This window comes from Oryctolagus cuniculus, chromosome X (genome assembly GCF_964237555.1).
Source record: "Oryctolagus cuniculus chromosome X, mOryCun1.1, whole genome shotgun sequence".
NCBI lineage: Eukaryota > Metazoa > Chordata > Mammalia > Lagomorpha > Leporidae > Oryctolagus > Oryctolagus cuniculus.
The window spans coordinates 125,669,889-125,695,407 of record NC_091453.1 but is presented as its reverse complement, the minus strand read 5'-3'; positions in this window follow the sequence as shown (position 1 = coordinate 125,695,407).

The window sequence follows — 25,519 nt, the reverse complement described above, 5'->3', positions numbered from 1 at the left end:
CTGACATTGAGGCTGACTACTCCACTTTCAATCCAGTTTCCTGATAATGTACCTGGAAAGCAGCAAAGGATGGTTCAAGTACTTGAGTCCCTGCTACCACAAAGGAGACTCATGCGGAGTTCCTGGATCCTGGTTTCAGCCTGGCCCAGCTCCACATGTTGTGGGCACTTGGGAAGTGAAGTAGTAGATAGAAGATGCTCTCTCCTCTCCCATCCTGCCTTTCAAGTAAATAAATAAATCATTTCATAAGAATCTTCAACTATATACTTCATTCCCACTTTCATGACTTTCGGGGCTTGTTCCTCCTCTATTCTGCCAGTGTGTAAGCCTGTGCACATGTCTTATCTCTGCTGTCCTTTATTTCTTTGCAGCATCTCTGATATGTTAAGAAATGCTTTAATTTCCTACTCTGTTTTATTTTGGAAGATTTTCATTTTTTTCAATAATTATTGTCTTTAGAGAGAAAGTGGGAAAGTGGCAGTTTTTTTTTTTTTTTCACATTCTTGGCAGAAGCAGAGCCCCTCTAGAAATTTTAGAAATTTGCTTTTGGGGTTGGCACTGTGGCGTAGTGGGTTAAGCCACTGCCTGCAGCACTGGTATCCCATACGGATGCCAGTTTTGTTTTGAGTCTTACTGCTCCACTTCCGATCCAGCTCTCTGCTATGGCCCAAGTACTTGGTCCCCTGCACCCATGTGGGAGACCCTGATGAAACTCCTGGCTCCTGGATTTGGCCTCACCCATCCCTGGTCACTGAGGCCATTTGGAGACAGAACCAGCAAATGGAAGATGTTTCTCTCTCTGTCTCTGCCTCTCCCTTTCTGTAGCTCTGACTTTCAAATAAATAATTTTTTTAAAAAGAAATTTGCTTTTTCCCTCATTATTCTTGACATTTATCATGGTAGATAAATTTAAGTAAGGCTTGCTCTTTCTCCTGAGGAATGAAGAAACCTAGAGTGAAATTTGGTCCTGGAAGCAATCTCCTACAACACTGAGGAAGAACTATATTCCCAACCTTATGTAAAGTAACACCATTTTATATTCAAATTGCATAATGTGTTTTACACTGTCAATTATTTATGAGTTACTGTGTATCCATCAACTGGCTAGGAATTGTTGTCATCTAACTACTTTTTACAAATACCCGTATAGTGCCATGGATATGCAACTTTATATCAGAGAGTTCCTGGATTATGTTTCCTCATTACTGGAAATGTTGGATATCTTTTCTCCTTTTTAATTTACTCATTGTTGCATTAAATAAATTTTAATAAATTTGTCATTGCTGTGTGTCAGGATGTACATTAGGAGTTGGAAATAGTTCTCAAATGGCTTAATTTCACCATATATATTTTATCTTAATAAATTCTATCTGCATATGAATTGCCCACTTTTCTATAACATTTTTATCATTTTCTCGAGCAGCAATATTTTTGTATCAATGTTTAAACTTTTATACATTTTATAGGGTATAAATATCTTATACTGTCCTAAAGCCCTGTTCCTTTTTGGTTTGTCATATCTGCTTTCATGCTAGAAATTATTTATTTAAATGCATTCAATTTTAATTAATATTGTTGTTTCTGGTTTGCATCTCTTGCAGCTCATTTAAGAAATCCTTTACTGTCTCAATGTCATAAGCATCTCTTCTATTTTTAGCTACAAAATTATACAAATGGGACCAATATGTATATATGCCATGAGGGAGGTATCTAAATTTGTTATTTTCTATTTGCATTTTTCTTTCATTTAAGGAGTATTTAGCATGTTTTTCTCTTTGAGAACTTTTTGATAATTAAGAGAAAAATGTCTGCATTATTTTCTCTTATATTTTTGAGGACAAGTCAGCAAATGAAACAATGTATAGTAATATACAGTTCAGTGAGAAATTCTATGAAGAAAACTCACGCCGGCGCCGCGGCTCACTAGGCTAATCCTCCGCCTTGCGGCGCTGGCACACCAGGTTCTAGCCCCGGTCGGGGCAGCGGATTCTGTCCCGGTTGCCCCTCTTCCAGGCCAGCTCTCTGCTATGGCCAGGGAGTGCAGTGGAGGATGGCCCAAGTGCTTGGGCCCTGCACCCCATGGGAGACCAGGAGAAGCACCTGGCTCCTGCCTTCGGATCAGCGTGGTGCGCCAGCCGCAGTGCGCTGGCTGCGGTGGCCATTGGAGGGTGAACCAATGGCAAAGGAAGACCTTTCTCTCTGTCTCTCTCTTTCACTGTCCACTCTGCCTGTCAAAAAATTAAAAAGAAAAAAGAAAAAAAAAAGAAAACTCACAAAGATATACAGTGGTGGTTAGTGGGTATTAACTTACATAGAATTGTTAGGGGAGAACTCACTGAAGTGGTGATCTTTGAGTAGTGATACAACAGATATGAAGAACATATCCTTGCAGATATTTGGGAGAGCACTTTGCAGTCTGAACATAAAATGCAAAATTTCTAAGTCGGGAATTCATGACAGAGAAAGGAGGTCATGTGGCAGAATCAGGGTTAATTTAGGGAAGGGTATTAGGACTGTGTGAAGAGAGGAAGGTCATATCATGTAAGGACTTGCAAGCCATTATATGTTTGGCTTTTACTCTGTTTTATATAAGATGGCATTACACGTGGCTGAACACAAAAATGAAAGGACTTTACATTTTAATAGGATTATAGGTGCTGGCAATTTGAGTATAAAAAAAGACAAAGGTTGGATCAGAGAGACTAGTTAAAATCTAGTAATATAGGGAGTAATCCAAAGGAGAGATAATTATTTTTGAATCAAGTTGGTATCAAAAAGGGTGGAGAAAAGAATTCAGGCTGGATCAAAGTCAGAGCAGTCAGAATGGTGAAGTACCCAGATTGCAGATACAATGTGAAAGTAGCACCTATTTTTTTTTAACTTTATTTTATTTTATTTATTTATTTTTTGACAGGCAGAGTGGACAGTGAGAGAGAGAGACAGAGAGGAAGGTCTTCCTTTGCCTTTGGTTCACCCTCCAATGGCCGCCGCGGCCAGTGCGCTGCAGCTGGCACACCACGCTGATCCGAAGGCAGGAGCCAGGTGCTTCTCCTGGTCTCCCATGGGGTGCAGGGCCCAAGCACTTGGGCCATCCTCCACTGCACTCCTGGGCCACAGTAGAGAGCTGGCCTGGAAGAGGGGCAACAGGGACAGAATCCAGTGCCCTGACCAGGACTAGAACCCGGTGTGCCGGCACCGCAAGGCAGAGGATTAGCCTAGTGAGCTGCGGTACCGGCCCCCCATACATTTTTATATGTTATGTTTTCATTTTCACGTCTTCCCAGATTTTTTTTTTATTTCCTTTTTGATTTCTTCAATGAGCCACTGGTCATTCAATGTCATGTTGTTCAATTTACTTGTATTTGCAAATTTTCTATTGTCCATATTGTTGCTTTCTAGTTTTATTTTGTTGTGCTTTGAGATGACATATGATATGATTTTTTACATTTTTACATTTTTTTTAATTCTGAGATTTGTGGCATAATATATGTAACATATGCTAATGAGAGGAGTATGTATTCTGTACTTGTTGCATGAAATGTTCTATAAACACATGTTAGGTACATTTTCTCTGAGTATGTTTCTTTCTTTAAAAATGATTCATTTATTTACTTATTTGAAAGGCAGAGTTACAGAGAGACAGGGAGAGAGAGAGCGAGAGAGAGAGAGAGAGAGATCGCGTTCATCTGCTGTTCACTCCCCAAATGTGAGAGATAGAACAAAATTGGCAAAATTCTTGTTCTCAAGGAGTAATCTAGAAAAGAAATAATTCCTTACTAATAACGTAAAAGTCATACAGAATCACATACAGGACTATCTTATCTCTTTTATTTTAAAATTTTTATTAAATTTCAAGCATTTCAATTTCATATACAGATTTAAGAATATAGTGGTTCTTCCCACCCTATCCTCACTCCCTACCATGTTTCCAACCTTCTCACCCTCAGGTTTTCTTTTTTTTTTTTGTAAGAGATTTATTTTTATTTATTTGAAAGATAGAATTACAGAGAGGTAGACACAGAGAGAGAGGTCTTCCACCTGTTGGTTCACTCCCCAGATAGCTGCAATGATGGATGTAGCTACATCATTCTGAAGCCAGGATCCAGGAGCTTCCTCCAGGTCTCCAACGTGGGTGCAGGGGCCCAAGGGCTTGGGCCATCTTCTACTGCTTTCTCAGGAATAGCAGAGAGCTGTATCAGAAGTAGAGCCGCTGGGTCTCAAACTGGCGCCCAAATGGGATGCCGACACTTCAGGCCATGGTGTTAACCCATTGTGCCACAGCTCTGGCCCTGACATTATCTGTTTATTCAAAGGCTTTTGTGTGTTGATTTTATATCCTGACACTTTACCAAAATTGTCTATGAGTTCCAATAGTCTCTTAGTGAAGTCTTTTGGATCCCCTTTATATAGAATCATGTCATCTGCAAATAGAGATAGTTTGACTTCCTCTTTCCCAATTTGAATCCTTTAACTTCTTTTTCTTCCCTGATGGCTCTGGCTAAAACTTCCAAGACTATATTGAAATATCAGTGGTGAGAGTGGGCATTGTTGTCTAGTTTTGGATCTCAGTGGAAAGGCTTCCAAGTTTTCCCCATTCAATAGTACACTGGCTGTGCATTTGTCAAAAAATTTATTAATTGTGATGAGGAATGTTACTTCTATATCCAGTTTGCTTAGAGTTTCATCATGAAAGTGTGTTATGTGTATTTTATCAAATGCTTTCTCTGCATCTAATGAGATAATTATATGGGTTTTGTTCTTCAGTTCATTAATGTGATGTATCACATTGATTGGTTCACTAATGTTAAAACATCCCTGCGTAACAGAGAAAAATCCCACTTGGTCCAGGTGAATGATCTTACTGATGTGTTGTTGGATTCGATTGGCTAGTATTTTGTTGAGTTTTTTCTATGTTCATCAGGGAAATTGGTCTATAGTTCTCTTTCTCTATTGCATCTTATTCAGGTTTAGGAATTAAAGTGTTGCTGTGTTCATAGAAAGAATTTGGGAGGATTCCCTCACTTGCAATTGTTTGAATACCTTGAGAAAAAATGAAGTTAGTTCTTCTTTAAATGTCTGGTAGAATTCAGCAGTGAATCCATCTGATCCTGGGCTTTTCTTTGTTGGGAGTGTCTTTATTACTGATTGCATTTCTGTCTTGGTAATGGGTGGGTTTGTTTAGGTTTTCTGTGTCTTCATAGCTCAATTTATGTAATCTGTGTGCATCCAGGAATCTATCCATTTCTTCTAAGTTTCTCTGTTTGTTGGTATACAGATCTTTGTAGCAATTTCTGATGATTATTTTTATATTTGTGGTCTTTGTTATAACATTTCCTTTTTCATCTCTAATTTTATTGATTTGATTCTTCTCTCTTCTTTTTTTGGTTAGTTAGGCCAATGGTATGTGAATTTTGTTTATTTTTTCAAAAAAAAACAGCTATTCGATTTGCTGATCTTCTGTATTTTTTGTTTCAATTTGTTTATTTCTTTTCTAATTTTAATTTATCTTTTTTTTTAGAGTTTCTTTTTTTCCATTTTCAATTTAACTTTTATTTAATGAATATAAATTTCCAAAGTACAGCTTATGGATCACAATGGCTTCCCCCCATAATGTCCCTCCCACCCACAAACCTCCCCTTTCCCACTCCCTCTCCCATTCCATTCACATCAAGATTCATTTTAGATTCTCTTTATATACAGAAGATCAGTTTAGCATACATTAAGTAAAGATTTTAACAGTTTGCTCCCACACAGAAACATAAAGTGAAAAATACTGTTTGAGTACTAGTTATAGCATTAAATCTCAATGTACAGCACACCAAGGACAGAGATCCTACATGAGGAGTAAGTGCACAGTGACTCCTGTTGTTGACTTAACAAATTGACACTCTTGTTTATGGCATCAGTAATCACCCTAGGCTCTTGTCATGAGCTGCCATGGCTATGGAAGCCCCCTGAGTTCACCGACTCTGATCATATTTAGACAAGGCCATGGTCAAAGTGGAAGTTCTCTCCTCCCTTCAGAGAAAGGTACCTCCTTCTTTGATGACCCGTTCTTTCCACTGGGATCTCACTCGCAGAGATCTTTCATTTAGGATTTTTTTTTCCCCCCAGAGTGTCTTGGCTTTCCATGCCTGAAATACTCTCATGGGCATTTCAGCCAGATCCACATGCCTTAAGGGCTGATTCTGAGGCCAGAGTGCTGTTTAGTACATCCTCCATTCTATGGGTCTGCTGTGTATCTCACTTCCCACGTTGTATCGTTCTCTCCCTTTTTTATTCTATCAGCTAGTATTTACAGACACTATTCTTGTTTATGTGATCCCTTTGGCTCTTAGTCCTATCATTATGATCAATTGTGAACAGAAATTGATCACTGGGACTAGTCAGATGGCATTGGTACATGCCACCTTGATGGGATTGAATTGGAATCCCCTGGTATGTTTCTAACTCTACTGTTTGAGGTAAGTCAGCTTGAGCATGTCCCAACTTGCACATCTCTCCTCTCTTATTCCCTCTTTTATATTTAACAGGGATCACATTTCATTTAAGTTTCAGCACTTAAGAAGAATTGTGTATTGATTACAGTATTCAACCAAAAGTATTAAGTAGAACAAACAAAAAAAAAATACTAAGAGGGATAACATATTAAGTTGTTCATCAACATCAGGGCAAGGGCTGATCAAGTCACCGTTTCTCATAGTGTTCATTTCGCTTTAACAGGTTTCCTTTTTGGTGCTCAGTTAGTTGTCACCCATCAGGGAGAACATGTGGTATTTGTCCCTTTGGGATTCGCTTATTTCACTCAGCATAATGTTTTGCAAATTCCTAACAGGGATCACTTTTCAGTTAAAATTTAAACACCTAAGAATAATTGTGTGTTAATTACAGAGTTCAACCAATGGTACTAGAACAAAAAAAAAATACTAAAATGGATAAAGTATTACATTGTACATCAACCGTCAGGACAAGAGCTGATCAAGTCACCATTTCTCATAGTGTTCATTTCGCTTTAACAGGTTTCCTTTTTGTTGCTCAGTTAGTTGTCACCTATCAGGGAGAACATGTGGTATTTTTCCCTTTGGGATTGGCTTATTTCACTCAGCATAATGTTTTGCAAATTCCTAACAGGGATCACTTTTCAGTTAAAATTTATCTTTATTTCTAATAGCTTTGGATTTGGTTTGCTGTTGTTTTTCTAGGTCTTTGAGATATATTGATAGCTCATTTGTTTGGTGCCTTTTCAGTTTCTTGATGTACATTCTGATTGATAGAGACTTTCCTAACACTACTTTTGTGTATACCATAGTTTTGATATGTTGTATTGTTGTTTACTTTTGTTTCCAGAAATTTTTTGATTTCTCTTTTGATTTCTTCAGTGACTTATTGTTCATTCAAGAGCTTGTTCCCTGATTCTCTACCTCTTAGTTCTTGTTGTATTTAACTGCCATGAAATATTAGGATCATATATTAACATCACATGCTAATATTTTTTATTTAGTAAATATAAATTTCCAAAGTACAGTTTATGGATTACAATGACTCCCCCCCCCCATAATTTCCCTCCCACTTGCACTCCCATTCCCGCTCCCTCATATATTAACATCACATGCTAATATTTTTTATTTAGTAAATATAAATTTCCAAAGTACAGTTTATGGATTACAATGGCTTCCCCCCCCCATAGTTTCCCTCCCACTTGCACTCCCACTCCCGCTCCCTCTCCCATTCCATTCACATCAAGATTCATTTTCAATTATCTTTATATACAGAAGATTGATTTAGTATATATTAAGTAAAGATTTCATCAGTTTGCACCCACACAGAAACACAAAGTGTATGTTGTATTGTTGTTTACTTTTGTTTCCAGAAATTTTTTGATTTCTCTTGATTTTTTCAGTGACTCATTGTTCGTTCAAGAGCTTGTTCCCTGATTCTCTACCTCTTTGTTCTTGTTGTATTTAACTGCCATGAAATAATAGGATCATATATTGAAACCACCTGCTAATATTTTTATTAAGGTTTATCTTTGTTTTTGCAACTGACATAGGTAATGAGAGTTTTGTGCATCTTGGGGTAAGGTTTTTTTGTGTTTTCTGTTGTCTTTGTGGGGTCTCATTGCTTGGGAGAACTGAGTTGTAAAGGAGTTAACATTGTCTACCTATTAAAATGTCTGTGTGATCACCTTAACTCTGATTAGATCTAGCCCAAAGCTTTGGCAAAGATCTTACTTTGACCACATGGTTTGAAACTCTGATAATTCTTTAGACTCAAAGTTAAACTTTAAAGTTCTACACTGAGTGTTTTGACTTTGAGACTTGATAATTTTGAGATTTCTCCACATCTGAAATTACTATATGGTAAATCAACTTTTCTTACTGTAACTACTGAAAATAATGAATATACAAACTAATATTTACTTTTCAATTGCAACTTTGCTTATTGTTTTTAATATGCAAGTGTGATTTTTAATGATTCTGTTGTTTTCTTCTGCATTTTCCCTTTTTGAGCTTTGTGCCTATCACCTGTCTAAATTCTACATATGTACAATTCCTGGTGAGGTAATCCTTGTCTGATGCTTTGATATAATGTCTCTCACCTGCAGAAGTGATAAACTTATTTTTATTAATGGACTTCAAGTAAACATAGTCTAAGGACTTCTCTTTCTTCCTTTTTCTTGCTGAAATGTGGTTGAAAAGATTTCTGATACTCACTCAGGGTGATCAATCTTTCCCTTCCAATGTAAGACCAGGTAAGACCAAATATCTGGGACAAAGTTCAGCCTGGCAATGTGCAACCAACAGAGCATAGCTACAGAATGACTGATTAATGATACTTTCAAGAAACATATGGCAAAGCAAGATTTTGGGATTTAAAATGGAGTTACCGATGTCAATCCTAAACTAAAACATAAGGTTGAAATGTTCTGAAGAAGGGGTTTGTATGCATAATTATCTGATGGTAACTATCATAATAGACTGCCAGAACTTCAGCTTCTCCAGAGGGCAAAAATAGGCTAACCAGATACGATGCTTGGAATTTTCACACTTTATGTTACTGTCTATATATAGCACCCATATTAGGGTTGTCAAACCTGAGCTAGCTCTTTGATTTCTTGGTACTCAGGAAACTCAGATGCATTTTTGTTGATTTTCTGTCCGGATGATCTGTCCAATTATGATAGTGGGATGTTGAAGTCACCCACTAGTATTGTATTAGACTCTATCTTCTTGGGTCTAATAATATTTGTTTTATATGTTTAAGTGGTCTTGTGTTGGCTGCATATATATTTATGATTCTTATGTGCTGTTACTGAATCAATCTTGTTATCAATGTATAATGTCCTTTGTCACTTTTTACATTTTATTATTTTAAAATCTGTTTTATCTCATGTGAGTATAGCTACTACATAGAATTTTTGGTTTCCATTCACCTGGTGTATCATTTTCCAACCCTTTACTTTCAGTCTATGTGTCTCTTTACTTGTGAGTTTCTAGTAGGCAGTAAATTATGGAGTCTTGTATATCCATTTGGCTAATATATATCCTTTGAGAAATTTAATCCACTTAGAGTAAAGGTTAATATTGATGCATAAGAACTAACTCCTGTGATTTTGTTAATTGCTTACTGATTGTATTATATTTCTCTCTGCCTCTTATTGTGTGTGTGTGTGTGTGTGTATGTGTTGTAGCTTTCCATACTGATAAGGTTGGGTTTTCTTCTCTTTCTCTGTTGTGTATCTGCTCTGTTAGTGAATTTTGTACTATTATGTTTCCGTGATGGTTGTTTTGAGCATTTTCCTTCTAACATAGGACCAGCTTCAGGATTTCTTGTGGGTCTTATATGCTGGTGATGGATTCTCTAAGTTTTTGCTTATTTGGAAAAGACTTTATTTCTATTTCTCTTCTAAAGTATGGCATCACTGGATATAATATTTTTTTCTGTCAAGACCATGAATACATCATTCCATTCCATTCTGGCCTGTGGGGTTTCTGTTGAAAAGTCTACTGTTAATCTAATGTGTTTTCCCTTATATTTAAGTTGATAGTTTTCTGTCAGTGCCTTTAAAATTCTCTCCTATTCTTATCTTTTGACAATTTGACTATAATTTTCCTTGGGGAAGGTCTTTTTTGATTGAATCTGGTTGCAATTCTTTGAAATTCCTATATCTGGATGTCTATATCCTTTTTTTAAAAATTATTTATCTTCATTTTTTTATTTTTGAAGTAACATTTTTAAGATATGAGAATTTTTAAATATTATTTCATTAAATATGAATATTTTTCAATTAATGGTATATTGTATGTCTTATAAGCTTTCTTCATTCTTTTTAATCCTCTTTATTTTTGTCTGACTGAATTATTCCAAAATTCTCCTCCTTAAGATCCTATGTTTTTGGTCGGCGCCGCGGCTCACTAGGCTAATCCTCTGCCTTGCGGCGCCGACACACCAGGTTCTAGTCCCCGTTGGGGCGCCGGATTCTGTCCCGGTTGTCCCTCTTCAAGCCAGCTCTCTGCTGTGGCCAGGGAGTGCAGTGGAGGATGGCCCAAGTACTTGGGCCCTGCACCCCATGGGAGACCAGGAGGAAGCACCTGGCTCCTGGCTTCAGATCAGCGCGGTGCGCTGGCCGCAGCGGCCACTGTAGGGTGAACCAACGCCAAAGGAAGACCTTTCTCTCTCTCTCTCTCACTATCCACTCTGCTTGTAAAAAAAAAAAAATCCTATGTTTTTGTCTGGCCTATCTCTTGTTGAAGCTCTCAATTGCATTTTTTATTTAATTTGTTTAATTTTAATGATTTCTATTTCTGTTTAATTTCTCTTTAATATCATGCTCTTTTCCTCATTTATTTGGATTGTCTATCTGTGTACTCTTGAACCTCAATGTGTTTCCTTAGGATTCATTATTTCGAATTCTTTTCCAGGCCTCTCAAAGATTTCCTTCAATTTAGAATCTATTTCTGGAGAAGTATTGTGTTATTTTGGAGGTATTGTGCTTCTTTACTTCTTCTTGTTTCCTGTGCCCCTACATTGATGTCTGTACATCTAGTTTAAGAGTTGCTTCTTCTTTATGGAGTAGTTTCACTAGAAAACTGCTTGTTTAGATGGAATATGAAGTGTCAGTTGAGCAGTTGCTTTAGGTTTAGTTATAAGTGGATCCAAAAGTGTAAACTCCAAGTGATTTCTTCAGCAATAATCGATATCAGCAGTGTCTGTGAGTGCTACAGTGTCTCACCTGCAGCCACTTTGGGAGATAGTAATATGGTTTTGAAGTGGTTGTTGGTTGCCATAGGTTTGTGTCATTAGGTCCCAGGGAGTTGGGTGGCAATAACAATAAGGTTTTTGATGGCAGCACCCACTATCCTGGTGCTTTGGACTACAGAGAGGTCTGTGTTCTAGTCCTACAAGGAAGGCTCAGTGGTGCTGGGTCTTGGCTGATGAACATATTTGGCCCTGAGTTTATGACATGTGAATGAGACTTCTCCAGTTCTTACTGAGTGTGGGTGATTCTGAGGCTTATCATGCCAAAAGCTCTAGTCTCAGCACTGGAGGATGTGAAGATGTCCTTTCCTGGGTCTCACAGGGTGAATACAGGTTATGATAAGAATTGTGCATTGGTAGGTGTGGTCCTGGAGTAGTGGAACACAGAAAGAACCTATATTAAAGATCTCTGTGAGTGAGATCCTGGTGGAAAGAAGGGACCATCAAAGAAGGCAGTACCTTTCTCTGAAGGGAGGAGAGAACTTCCACTTTGACTATGGCCTTGTCTAAATAAGATCAGAGTTGGTGAACTCAAAAGGCTTCCATAGCCTTGACAGCTCATGATAAGAGCCTTGGGTGATTACTGATGTCATAAATAAGAGTGTGAAATTGTTAAATCAACAACAGGAGTCACTGTGCACCTACTCCCCATGTAGGATCTCTGTCCTTAATGTGTTGTACATTGTGAATTAATGGTATAACTAGTACTCTAACAGTAGTCTATACTTTGTGTTTCTGTGTGGGTGCAGTCTGTTGAAATCTTTACTTAGTATATACTAAATTGATCTTCTGTATATAAAGATAATTGAAAATGAATCTTGATGAAGAATGGGATAGGAGAGGGAGTGAGAGTTGGGATGGTTGCAGGTGGGAGGGAGATTATGGGGGGAAAAGCCACTATAATCCAAGAGTTGTACTTTGGAAATTTGTATTTATTAAATAAAGGTTAAAAAAACTATCAGGTGAGACAAAGCAATTAATGTCATGAAAGTCAATGTAACAAAAAGCATCAATTACAGAATAGTATCAATATTTTAAGAGAAAATAAATAAATTTGTCTAAGATCTCATGTCAGATATGAGGGCATGTAAAAAAGTTTGTGGTAAATACAATTAAATGATAAGTTTATTTTGAGGGTGGGCATTTGATGCAGGGGTTAAGATGCTTAGAACACCTGCATTCATATGGGATGCATTGAACTGAGTTTTGGAGCTACTTGCAATCCCAGCTTCCTGCTAATGCACACAATGGGAAGCAGCGTGTGTTGGCTCAACTAACAAATTAGACTACTTCAAAAGAGCATGGAAATATGTGATTGAAAGATAAATTTTAGGGCTGGCATTGTGGGTTAGTGACTAAAGCCACAGCCTGGACACTAGCATCCTATATGAGCACTGGTTCGATTCTTGACTATTCCACTTCTGATTCAGCTCCCTATTAATGTGCCTGGGAAAGCAGTAGAGGACATCTGAAGTCCTTCGGCCTCTGCACTCACACAGAAGGCCTAGAAAAAGGTCTTGGGACTTGGCTCTTGGGACTGGCCCAGCTCCAGCCATTGCTGCCATATAGGGAGTGAACCAGTGGATGGAGGATCTCTCTGTCTCAGTCTTTCCCTCTCTCTGTAACTCTTTCAAATAAATAAATAAATCTTGTTACAAAAAAAAAAGATAAAAAAAAATTGTACATTGATAGGTGTGGTCCTGGAGTAGTGGAATACAAATAGAGCCTTCCCTAGTCCTCTGGATAGATTCTTTTTAATATGATATCATACTCCTGGAGTTGCATAGCAGGAAGATTACCTTTTCTGCATCCCATGAAAAATGCAAAAGATATGCTGGGGATTTTGCATTGGCAGTCATGGGACTAGAGCAGTCAACTGCAGTTGAGGACTTTCTCAGGTCCCGTGGGGAGTACTCAGAGGACTCAGTGGATGACAGCTCTGAGAATCCCAGTTTCAGAGCTGCAGGACTTGGAGAATGCCTTCTAACAGGTTGATCACCATTTATGCTGAGGGTTGCGCACAATGATGATACAATCTTAGATCAGATAGCGCCTTCCCCAGGCTCCACGGGTGAACACACATGTTCCTGGGGCTTGTAAATAGAATGAACAGTCACATACTTAGAGCTGGAAGATGCAATGGGATCCTTATGCATATCCCTTGGTGTTAATTCAGGTGACTTTAGAATATTCCAACAGGCACAGCCCCAGGGCTACAGTGTTTGAAGTGTACCTTAGCCAGTTCCCACATGGCAATTGAAGGTAACACTGAGTTTGTGCACTAGCAGGTACAGGCCTGGAGCGGAGATTGCAGATAAGGCCTTCTTCTAACTCCCACAGGAGAGATCAGGTATTCCTGGGACTTGTAGAACTAACAGTCATGATGTCAGAGCTACAGGAGGAAGTGGTGTCCTTACCCATGTCTCACAGGGTGAGTGTAGATTATGCTGGAAATTGTGATTGCAAGATGTGAATCTGAAGCAGAGGAGTGTAAATAGGGCCTTTCAGGTCCCATTGGTCAGTGTGAGCTACTCCATGGATTGTAACACCAACATCCATAGGCCCAGAGTTGCAGGATATGGAAGAAACCACTCCCAGTTTCCACAGGGCATCCAAGGGTGACACTGGGCCTTGTTTCCTGACCATTCAGCGCATTTTTCTAATAGATGTAGAGGAAACTTCCTTAGGTCTGACCCCTGGAATTGTGCATCAGCTACTGCAGGTGTTAAGCACCAAGAAATAGAGGGTAACTTCAGTTTTTTCCCACATCTTTTTGAAATGCCTTGTATATGCTGTCAGAGGCTCTTTGCCCTTTATGGTAACTTTTTCATGTTTGTGTATGGAAAAAGTAATTCACTTGTTGACTGAAAGAAGATAATTGTTTTTGCTCTATTTCAATTATATTTTGTCGTAATGAAATTGATTTAACATAAATGGAGTTGTCTTTACTCTGCAATTGAGTGACATAACAGTTTTTAACTTCCCATTAAGCTTTATAAAACCTTGTCACATCACATAACATCACAGGCAAGAACAGCTTACAGATTAACATTTGAAACTGTTTGACTTATCTTTTTTGAAGCCTTATGACATTTTTATTACAATATCCTAGGAGACAAGATCCTTTACCTAGGGGTCACTGAGACATGGTCCCCACTATTGGAATTTGTGGTAGAAAGATCGCCATCTTTTCATTTGTGTGTAATTGTGAGATATAGCATGTACTTACTTTCTCAATACAGTTTTCTTCAAAATGTGAAGTGCTTCTTCTATTTTCTTTTCTTTTATTTATTTGAAAATCAGAGTTACAAAAGAGAGGGAGAGGGAGAGGGAGAGAGAGAGAGAAAGAGCGAGCTTCCATCTGCTGGTTCACTCTCCAAATAACCACAATGGCTAGGGCTGGACCATACTGAAGCCAGGAGCTAGGAGCTTTGTATGGGTCTCCCATGTGAGTGGCAAGGGCTCAACCACTTGGATCATCCTACAGTGCTTTTCTAGGTGCATGAACACGGATATGGATTGGAAGTGGAGCACACAGGACTTGAACCAGCACCCACATAGGATGCCGGCATCACAGGTGGAAGCTTTACTAGCTACAATGGCTTTACTAGCCACAATGCTGGCTTCAGAATGCTTCTTCTGAAGAGGAATTTGTATAAGTTTGCTGGGATTCAGAATTTCAAGTTCATGCTCAGCATGGTTGGCATAACTAAATGTAGACTACTGTCTACAGTAATAATGTCAAAGAATGAAGAAAATTCTTAGCAGAGGTTTAAAGAATAATTAAATGTGTACTCATTATGAGTTAAAGGGGTAATTTGGCACCTGTTATAATTATTCTGAGCAGGAGTGAACATCAGTAGATAAATTGAACACTACCACTAGGCCCAGATACTAATTTACTAATTTAAAATATGAACTTCCCAAAACATCACAATAACTGCCGACATAAGATGCTCAATGGTTAATTTTTACTAACTTATTATTTATTTATTTATTTGAAAGGCTGAGTTACAGAGAGAGAGGGGATCGTCTATCTGTAGTTTCACTCCCCAAAGTGGCCACAACAGTCAGGGCAGGGCTAAGGTAAAGCTAGGACCCAAGAAATCCATCTGGGTCTCTCACATGGGTGCAGGGATGCAAGCACATGGGCCATACTCACTGTTTTCTCAGAAGACTCAACAAAGAGTTATATAGGAAGGGGAGCAGCTGGGACACAAACTAGATCCCGCATGGGATGCTGGCATCACAGGTGGCGGCTGAACCTGCTATGGCACAATGCTGACCTCTTGAAAACTTTTCTTTACAAGCGCCTGATTTTCCACATGTAGGTGATACTAGAACACACATTGAGAAAATCCATGATTCATCTAAGAGGTCAATTCAATTAAAATCACAACTGAAGCTAACATATTTAAAACTGGACAGCTATTTGGATTTCTTGTTTCATATAGCTCAGTACTTTTCTCATGATTATCTTTGAAAGAGGCACACAGCCCATTGAGAGGACTATTGCAATAAATTTCCGGTAAAGGCTCATGCTTTTTTAGACTAAGTCAAACCATTGCAAAATATATTTCATGTGTTACAAGGAAAGGGTTCAATATCCAAACACCCAAGAAAACACTGTCATTCTTTCTCCCTATTGTATACTCCCATACTTTTAATCCATTAACTTTAACCTAACATTCCACTTGTTGATTTGTTCAGAAAATCATACTGAGATCTAATTGAACTAGTATTCCTTGTGTAATATGTTAGACTAATCCATTTATTATCTCTCACATAGTCACAGAATTGAAAGGTATTTGTAAGTGTTCTTAGGGATAATAGCATCTGACCTTATATATGCAAACATCTCACATTCATTTGTAAGGTGCTTTTACATTCAGCATCTCATTGACTCTTCACAATAACCAGTGGAAAAACGGATTTTTCTGTATTGGAGATGCATAGATAAGACCAATTGTTTAGAACAATTAGTGGGACACTGCATAAGAGATTTGAGTAAAATATTTTCACTAAAGAATGCTTGGTTTTACATTAGTCAGCTTGTTCCAGTCTCCAGCAACACCCCCAGACATGCCTAAAATAAACTTGCAATGTAAGAAAAATAGTCTTCCTAATGTGATCCTCCCTAGTCCTAAGTTGCTATAGACAGCAACCTTATAGTTCAACAGCATGATACCTTCTTAACTTGTGAAGCTTTCTTAAATTACTTGATTTAGTTTTTTTTATACATATTTATTTATTTGAAAGAGAGTTACAGAGAGGCAAAGGCAGAGAGAGAGAGAGAGAGAGAGAGAGAGAGAGAGAGAATCTTCCATCCGCTGGTTCACTCCCCAGATGGCCGCAACGGCTGGAGCTGTGCAGAAGCCTGGAGCTTCTTCTGCGTCTCTGACACGGGTGCAGGGGCCCAAGGACTTGTCCATCTTCTACTGCATTCCCAGGCTATCAGAGAGCTGGATCGGAAGTGAAGCAGCGGAGGCTAGAGTTGGCACCTATATGGGATGCCAACACTGCAGGTGGAGGCTTCACCCACTACGCCACAGTGCCAGGCCCTTGATTCAGTCTTTTTGAATAAGGCAGTAAAATGTTAGTTCATAAGACAAATTAATGCTACCTCTAAGTATTCTTCCTTAAAGAAATGGATATAAAGGAAAATGATGAGTCCATCTTGAATTTTGATCTCAAGTGACAAAAATCCTACCTACAAGTTCATCAGTTTGTTGAAAAGTAATAAAATGACAATTCCAGGAGTCACGTCATCTATTTAGATACATAATTATTGATTCAGCTCACTCATTTGTTCAATTTCTCATTTTTAAAGGCAAGCTACCATTTACTATTGTAATCACACGTATTTTTGAGCGTATACAATTTGCTTGCTCTTAAGTAATGTTAGGTCTTCATGATCTGTATGATAAATTATCCACTTCATGGGATCATTGCAAATTATCAGAGTAAAAATAGTTGTATTGAAATATCTAACTGTCTACTTAAATTTAAACAAGCAAGAACCTGTTGGTTCTAAGCTGAGAGCCATACTTTTCTCCTGTGAAGTGTGTGGATTTTTTTTTTTGGGGGGGGATTTGAAAATGCATGATATTGACTAGCATTTATTGCTAGGAACAAAGAAGCTATAGATCTCAAATATGTAGAGCAGTGAGGCAAACCAAATCTTATCTCTCCCAAAATTCCAATAATAATTTATCTGAGAAACAGCATGCTAAAAACTATGTGTATAATCTTTAAAGCTGAGATTATATTTTTATAATTGTGAAATTTCAATTTGTTTTCCTTTGTGAGAACCTGAAAAATGATTCATTTTTAGAAGAAATTTTATAAATATTTTTAGTCATAAAATGTCCTATAATCACATATTGTCTTAAAATATGAGTACTTTATATATTCAGTGACGACAAATGCCAAATAAAGAATTGAAATCTGTCCAATGCTTGAAAGTTTATGTAATGGGCGAATAGAGCTCAGAACATAGATTCAGAGACAGACCTGTAGAATTGGGAAAGATTGTTAAAACTTATAGGATTTTTCGCCCTTAGATAAAATAATGACTGTAATACAAATATAAAATTAATACAGTCCAATGATTTCATTTAAACCATTAACTGAATAGAACCAGTAAGATGTTAAGACCAAGTATAAAGAGAATACAAATACCATACTTCTTTTCTCCTTCCACATAGACGTAAATTCACCTTTTTCCCCCACAAAGGAAAACTGCCAATTGTTCCATTTATTTTCATGTCTACAATCAAGAGTCACTTGCAAGGTGATCAGTTATATCTACAAGTTGCAGAATTGTACAAAAGCACAATAGCAATAAATGTTGCAAGCTCTAAAATCAGAGAAAACAGATTTAGATAATATTTAGGTTTCCATTGTAGACACTTAGTAATATTTTTGGTCCATTTCAAAGATTTTAATAATCTTTCCTAGTGGTGCCATCCTTTGATCACAATAATCTCAAAGAAAGATAATTATAAAGCAGAAAATAAGCCTGGTTTCAGTAATTTTGTTCTGAATATTTATATAAGTACAGAAATAGTGTTAATTTACCATATAGGGTGTCTTGAGTTTTCTTTGCAAATATAGAACCATACTATATTGAAAAAAATACTGAGATTACAAAATTAATTTTTGCATTTAGAAATTTTCATAATTAAATTCAAATATGGCTTGAAAAAGGATTTTGGGTTTCCTAGTCTATATTTTGCTATTGGAAGTCTGGGGAATGAATCTTAAGAAAAGAAACCCTCCTCACCAAATTGTACTTAAATGTTCCATGAGTTTGGATGCACTCTTTTTCTCAAGGTTCTCAACTTGTCTTAATATTTCTGGCTTAACAGAAAGACTATTTTAAAACCTGTAAGTCCGACAGCCTGCCGAATACCAGGCAGCAAGATAGATTTCCTAAGAGTGTTTTGTATGCATTGTCTTCAAAAGTAAAGCAAACCTACTTTCATTAAAGGCAATTTGTCCTGCCTGAGCACCATTCTGCCGTATAGCACTTCTGGTAAAGCCCTCTTTCTACAATCAGTTTGTCGATGTGATTAGTAAATTCAATTCTTTTTTACATTTTCATGAAAAGTAAGGTAGATTCTTAGTAAACCTGTACAAATGCCAAAATGCAAGGAAAAGTAAGGTGATTTAGTAAGTTTCTGCTTATAGAAGTGAATGAGAATCAGGTATCATTCAATAGTACGTCATTTCATGTTACAAAGATAGAATTTTAAAATTATTGTGTAAACATACGCAGACCATTTTTTCTTGTCCTTATCTCTTAAACCATGCAGTATAACAATTATTTAAATAGCACTGACCTTACATTAGGTATTATTAGTAATCCTAGAGATGATTTAAGTCTATGTTTACAGAAAGATGTATATAGGTTATAAGCAAATACTATGCCATGGATAAGGGACTTGAGCATCTACAGACATTCATGTCCACAGGTATCCAAATCCAGTCTCCCATGGACGCTGAGGGACAACTGTAGATAGAAACCTAACTACATCCAGAAAAAGGAATTGTTTCTCTACCAGACAGAAATAACGCTGTTAACAACAGTTGTTTGAATTTTCATCAAATATCTACAAATTCAGAGTTGTAAGTACATCAAAAGACAATGGAAAGGGAAAATCTCATAGAATCAGGTAATACCTACATTTCCAATTAATGTTTCTCTTTTTGGTCCATGTCAATATTCACAAATTTCCCTGAGAACATGCTGGTATAGTGCTACATATTTCATTCATATTTCCTCACAAAAGGAAAGTTGTTAGACATAAACAGATTTTTTATTGCTTATGTCAACCTAATATGAGCAGTAGAGACTGATTCATTTTACTCAAAAGTGGCAGGTGATTAAAATCAAGGACAAGTGTGCCATGGTGGACCTGCAATATACCCAGGAAGCCAGAATGAGATAAAGATTTTTTAAGGTAAAATGAAGAGGATTACATCAATTGCTTTAAAATAGTTATCCATGGCTGCCAAGATTAGTAACAAGAGTATCAGTGTGAGGTTGAACAAATAGCTGCTGGGTAGATGTCATTATACAAGTAGTTTTTGCACATTATTCCAATGACCTTTTTGCAAAGTAGTAGTCTTGGTAGAGTACTTCTTGATAGTTCTTGTTATCAGGCAAATATACATGAGGACTTCGGCATCATAGCCTCTTGAATCCAATTTGTTGGGGTTTGACCTGAATAACTCCATTTTGATTGTGACAGTTTTCCCACGTAATAGTACTGTCCCAAGATTCAGCCTGCCGCACATGTTTGAATCTGTGGCTACTACATTTTTTCTAATGCGACAGGGTCCCCAGTAGAATCAGGGGGATTATTTGCCTATTCATTTACTGATAGTTATCTGAAGCCAACCAGGTACAATAAATCTTGTAACTGCAGAGAGCTCTTCAGTGCCACTGAATCGTCATGCATAGGTGTCATGCAGAATATGTTGTGTGCATTTGCTATAATAAAAGGAAAGGAAGTAAAAGAAGATAAGTCAGAAAAACTGACATCAAACATTGGAATGAAAACAAGATTGATATACACAGAAGAGGTTTTCAAAATGTCCATGGAAAATGGGTACTAAGAAAAAGCTGTGCATAAATTTAAATATTTGTGCGCCGAAATAAACTTAAGTTCTAACTTCATTTTCCACAAACATTTGAAGTACTTTTGTATAATCAACCTACATGAGAAAATATGTAAATCATTAGTGATTCAGGAAGAAAAATATGTTTGTGGGTTTATGAAATACATAAAAATTCTGAAAGAAGAAAATTACTTTTGAGAAAGAACTATTTAACTTGATAGAACATTATTGAGTGCTTTTGAAAAAAAGTTGTAGATTTAACAACCTGGAAGTTATTGTTAACTTTGACAATAGGTTTGTCAGTATGGTAATTGGAAATATAAATGAGGTTGGAGTGGGTTGAAAAAAATTATGTTTTTTCATTCCCTCTATTTTTTTTAAATCAGTGTTTTCTTAAATGAAAATAAATTATTTTTTATTAGAAATATACATACACATTCATTTATTTAAAGATTCAATGCACACATTGAGTTACTGTGCAATTAAACAGAAACAATTAGAATTGTTAGAGAATATGAAGATTTTTATTCATTTAAGAAGTTACATTTTAAAAATTTCTAACACTTTCACAGTATTCAGTTTTCCTCCTGGCCTCTACAATTTTATATATTATTTACCATTTCAACTATTTAAAAATATATAAATCTGTGAATATACAAATAATAATGTAAAAGTAGTATCAAGATAAAATATGTTTAAAAAGGGGAAACCCAAGAATAAAAATAAACACCTGAAATCCTTTCACCAAGACAAAATCATGTAGAATTCTTTTATATATATAAATTATATATATGCATATATATATATATATATATATATACAATCCCGTATACTGCGTATACCTACTCCCAGGCTATAGAAATCCCGTATATTGTGTATACCTAATCCCAGGCTACAGAACTCTTGCAAACTGCTTCTCTCTACACCCAGGCTACAGAACTCCCGTAAACTGTGTCTCTCTACACCCATGCATATATATAAATTTATATGTGTGTGTGTGTGTGTGTGTGTGTGATGGAACAAGGACATAAGCCTCATTTCCCAAAAGAGATAAACAGTGGAATGTATTCCTTGCCCTTGAATCTCAATTGGGTCTCACAACCCATTGCCTTCATACACCACCCCCACAGCCACCTGAAAGACCAGTGCTCTGAACACCTGAAAGCCCAGTTCTGGGAATTCCCCTCTGCCTGCTGCCCCCTACCCCACCCCCACCCCTAGCTCTCCTAAAATATAAAAGGCCTGGCCCCTGGGGTTGGGGCATTCTGCCACGTGTTCCATCATGTGCACAGGGGCAGTTGGTCACCCACCTCTACGGATTTATTTTCTGTGAATAAATTCGGTCTGGCTGTAAATTCGTACACTTCCTCCTCTCTATTCTGCACCTCCTTTCCTAACATTTATGGTGCCCTGTGTCAGAAGGCACCAATCTCTTTTCCTAACAATATGTGTGTGTGTGTGTGTGTGTGTGTGTGTGTGTTTATTTGAAAGGCAGAGTTGCAGAGACCTTCCATCCATTGGTTCACTGCCCAAATGGCTAAGGGCTAGACCAGGGCAAATCCAGGATCCAGGAACTCCATCTAGGTCTCCCACATGGATGCAGAAGTCCAAGCTTTTGGGACATCTGCTGCTTTCCCAGGATTATTAGCAGGGAGCTAGATCAGAAGTGGGGCAGTTGAGACTGGAACTAGTGCCCTTAATGGATGCTGGCATTGCAGGCTGTGGCTTAACCTGATACACTGCAAAGCTGCAAGGAGTCTCATTACACTCACAGAAACAGTATAGTTGCTGAAGGAACTTTTTTTTTTTTTTGACAGGCAGAGTGGACAGTGAGAGAGAGAGACAGAGAGAAAGGTCTTCCTTTGCCGTTGGTTCACCCTCCAATGGCCGCCGCAGCCGGTGCACTGCACTGATCCGATGGCAGGAGCCAGGTACTTCTCCTGGTCTCCCATGGGGTGCAGGGCCCAAGCACTTGGGCCATCCTCCACTGCACTCCCTGGCCACAGCAGAGAGCTGGCCTGGAAGAGGGGCAACCGGGACAGAATCTGGCGCCCCGACCGGGACTAGAACCCAGGGTGCCGGCGCTGCAAGGCGGAGGATTAGCCTAGTGAGCCGCGGCACCGGCCTGAGTGAACTTTTAAAAGAACTGTACGGAAGATTTTTCCATTTCTTGGTATCCTCTTCTATTTCTTTCTTTAAGGTTTTGTAATTTTCATCGTAGAGATCTTTAACGTCTTTGGTTAAGTTTATTCCAAGGTATTTGATTGTTTTTGTAGCTATTGTGAATGGGATTGATCTTAGAAGTTCTTCCTCAGCCATGGCATTGTCTGTGTATACAAAGGCTGTTGATTTTTGTGCATTGATTTTATACCCTGCTACTTTGCCAAACTCTTCTATGAGTTCCAATATTCTCTTAGTAGAGTTCTTTGGGTCCCCTAAATACAGAATCATGTCATCTGCAAAGAGGGATAGTTTGAGTTCTTCCTTCCCAATTTGTATCCCTTTAATTTCTTTTTCTTGCCTAATAGCTCTGGCTAGCACCTCCAGAACTATATTGAATAGCAGTGGTGAGAGTGGGCATCCCTGTCTGGTCCCAGATCTCAGTGGAAATGCTTCCAACTTTTCCCCATTCAATAGGATGTTGGCTGTGGGTTTTTCATAGATTGCTTTGATTGTATTGAGGAATGTTCCTTCCAAACCCAGTTTGCTTAGAGTTTTCATCATGAACGGGTGTTGTATTTTATCAAATGCTTTCTCGGCATCTATTGAGATAATCATATGGTTTTTCTTCTGCAGTCTGTTAATGTGGTGTATCACATTGATTGTCTTGCGCACATTAAACCATCCCTGCATACCAGGGATAAATCCCACTTGGTCTGGGTGGATGATCTTTCTGATGTGTTGTTGCATTCTATTGGCGAGAATTTTATTGAGGATTTTTGCATCTATGTTCATCAGGGATATTGGTCTGTAATTCTCTTTCAGTGCTGCATCTTTTTCTGGCTTAGGGATTAAGGTGATGCTGGCTTCACTGAAAGAATTTGGGAGGACTCCCTCTTCTTCGATTGTTCTGAATAGTTTGAGAAGAATTGGAGTTAGTTCTTCTTTAAACGTCTGGTAGAATTCAGCAGTGAATCCATCTGGTCGTGGACTTTTCTTTGTTGGGAGGGCCTTTATTACTGTTTCAATTTCTGTCTCAGTTATGGGTCTGTTTAGGTTTTTGATGTCTTCCTGGTTCAATTTAGGCAGGTTGACATCAGTATATGAGGATTCCAATTCTTCCACATCCTCAATACTTATAATTTCCATTAAAAAAATGGCCATGTAGTAGATATGGAGTTGTATCTCACTGTGGTTTAGGACTGTATTTTTCTACTAATTAATTATGTGGACCATATTTTTATGTTTATGTTATCTATTTCTTTGTCTTCTTTGGATAAGTGTTTAATCAAGCAGTTTTCCCACTTTTTGTTGCTTGTTTTCCTTATTGTTATTAAGTTGTATGATAGTGTCATAGATCCTGGGTTTTGCACTCTTATCAGGTACATGATTTAGAAATATTTTCTCACTCAGGTGTTGTCTTACACTCTTTATCCAGTGTCTTTTGATGCAAAAAAGTTTTAATTTTGATGAAATTAAATGTACCTATTCATTCTTTGGTTGTCTGTTCTTCTATTGTCATATATCACAAATCATTGCTAAATTCAAGGCCATGAAAATTGACTTGCATCATTTCCACTATGGTTTTTATTATTTCCATTGCTATATCTATGTCTTTTATTTATTTTAAGTTTAATTCTGTATATGGTTGAGATAAGGTCCAACATTCTTTTACAAATGGATACTCACTTGTCCTGGACATCACTGATTTAAGAGACTGCTACTTCCCCATTGAATAATTTTGGTAACGTTTCATTTTGGGGTATGATGGTTTCTTTTAGCCCTTGTTTATACTTCAGTGGAATTGTGGTTTTCCTACTTTTTATTTGTGAATATTATGATTAGTGGTGAAATAAGCCTGTGAATAAAGAGTGGATTAAAATTATGTCCTTGCAAAAACTGATGAAAGTGGTAGGGATAGGCCAGCGCTGCGGCTCACTAGGCTAATCTTCCGCTTGTGGTGCCGGCACCCCGGGTTCTAGTCCTGGTTGGGGTGCTGGATTCTGTCCCGGTTGCTCCTCTTCCAGGCCAGCTCTCTGCTGTGGCCCAGGAGTGCAGTGGAGGGTGGCCCATGTCCTTGGGCCCTGCATCCGCATGGGAGACCAGGAGAAGCACCTGGTTCCTGGCTTCGGATTGGTGCAGTGCCGGCCGTAGCAGCCATTTGGGGGGTGAACCAACGGAAGAAAGACCTTTCTCTCTGTGTCTCTCTCTCACTGTGTAACTCTGCCGATGGATGGAAGGAAGGAAGGAAGGAAGGAAGGAAGGAAGGAAGGAAGGAAGGAAGGAAGGGGTAAGGATGAAGGAGAATTTGGGAGAAGCAGGGGAGTGAGGGAAGTGTGGTTGTCTTCTTGGAACTGTACCTATGGAACACATAAAATCTATTCTTTTTACATTAATAAAGATTAAATAGGAAAGAACACAGAACAGATTTGCAAAATCAAAGGGTAGTTTATTCTTTTTCATGAACTCAATGCATACATCAAAGATATTTTCCAAATAATTATAACAAATTATATCCCCCTGGGAGTATTTGGAATTGCTTTTCCAATCACAGTTCCCTTGCATTATTATACTTTTTTAAAACTTCACCACTTTGTTATGAAAAAATGTTATTTTAATTTTTATTTTTTATGTTGCCAGGAAGTTTGGAAATATTTGATTAGTTTATTAATCAGCTAGATTAATGGAAATGATGTATAAAGATCTAGTAGGTGTGCAATAAAGAGATTTTTTACTAATGAATTTAAACTTTAAAAAATCATCTAATTGAAGATGCATAGTTCTATTTCTGAAATTTAAATTCTCATCCATTTATCTGTATTTTTTTGCAAGATTTATTTATTTATTTGAAAAACAGAGTGAGAGAGAGAGAGAAATCTTCCATCCACTAATTCATTCCCCAAATGGCCACAACTACTGGAGCTTGGCCTATCTGAAGTCAGGAGCCAGGAGCTTCTTCCAGGTCTCCCACGTG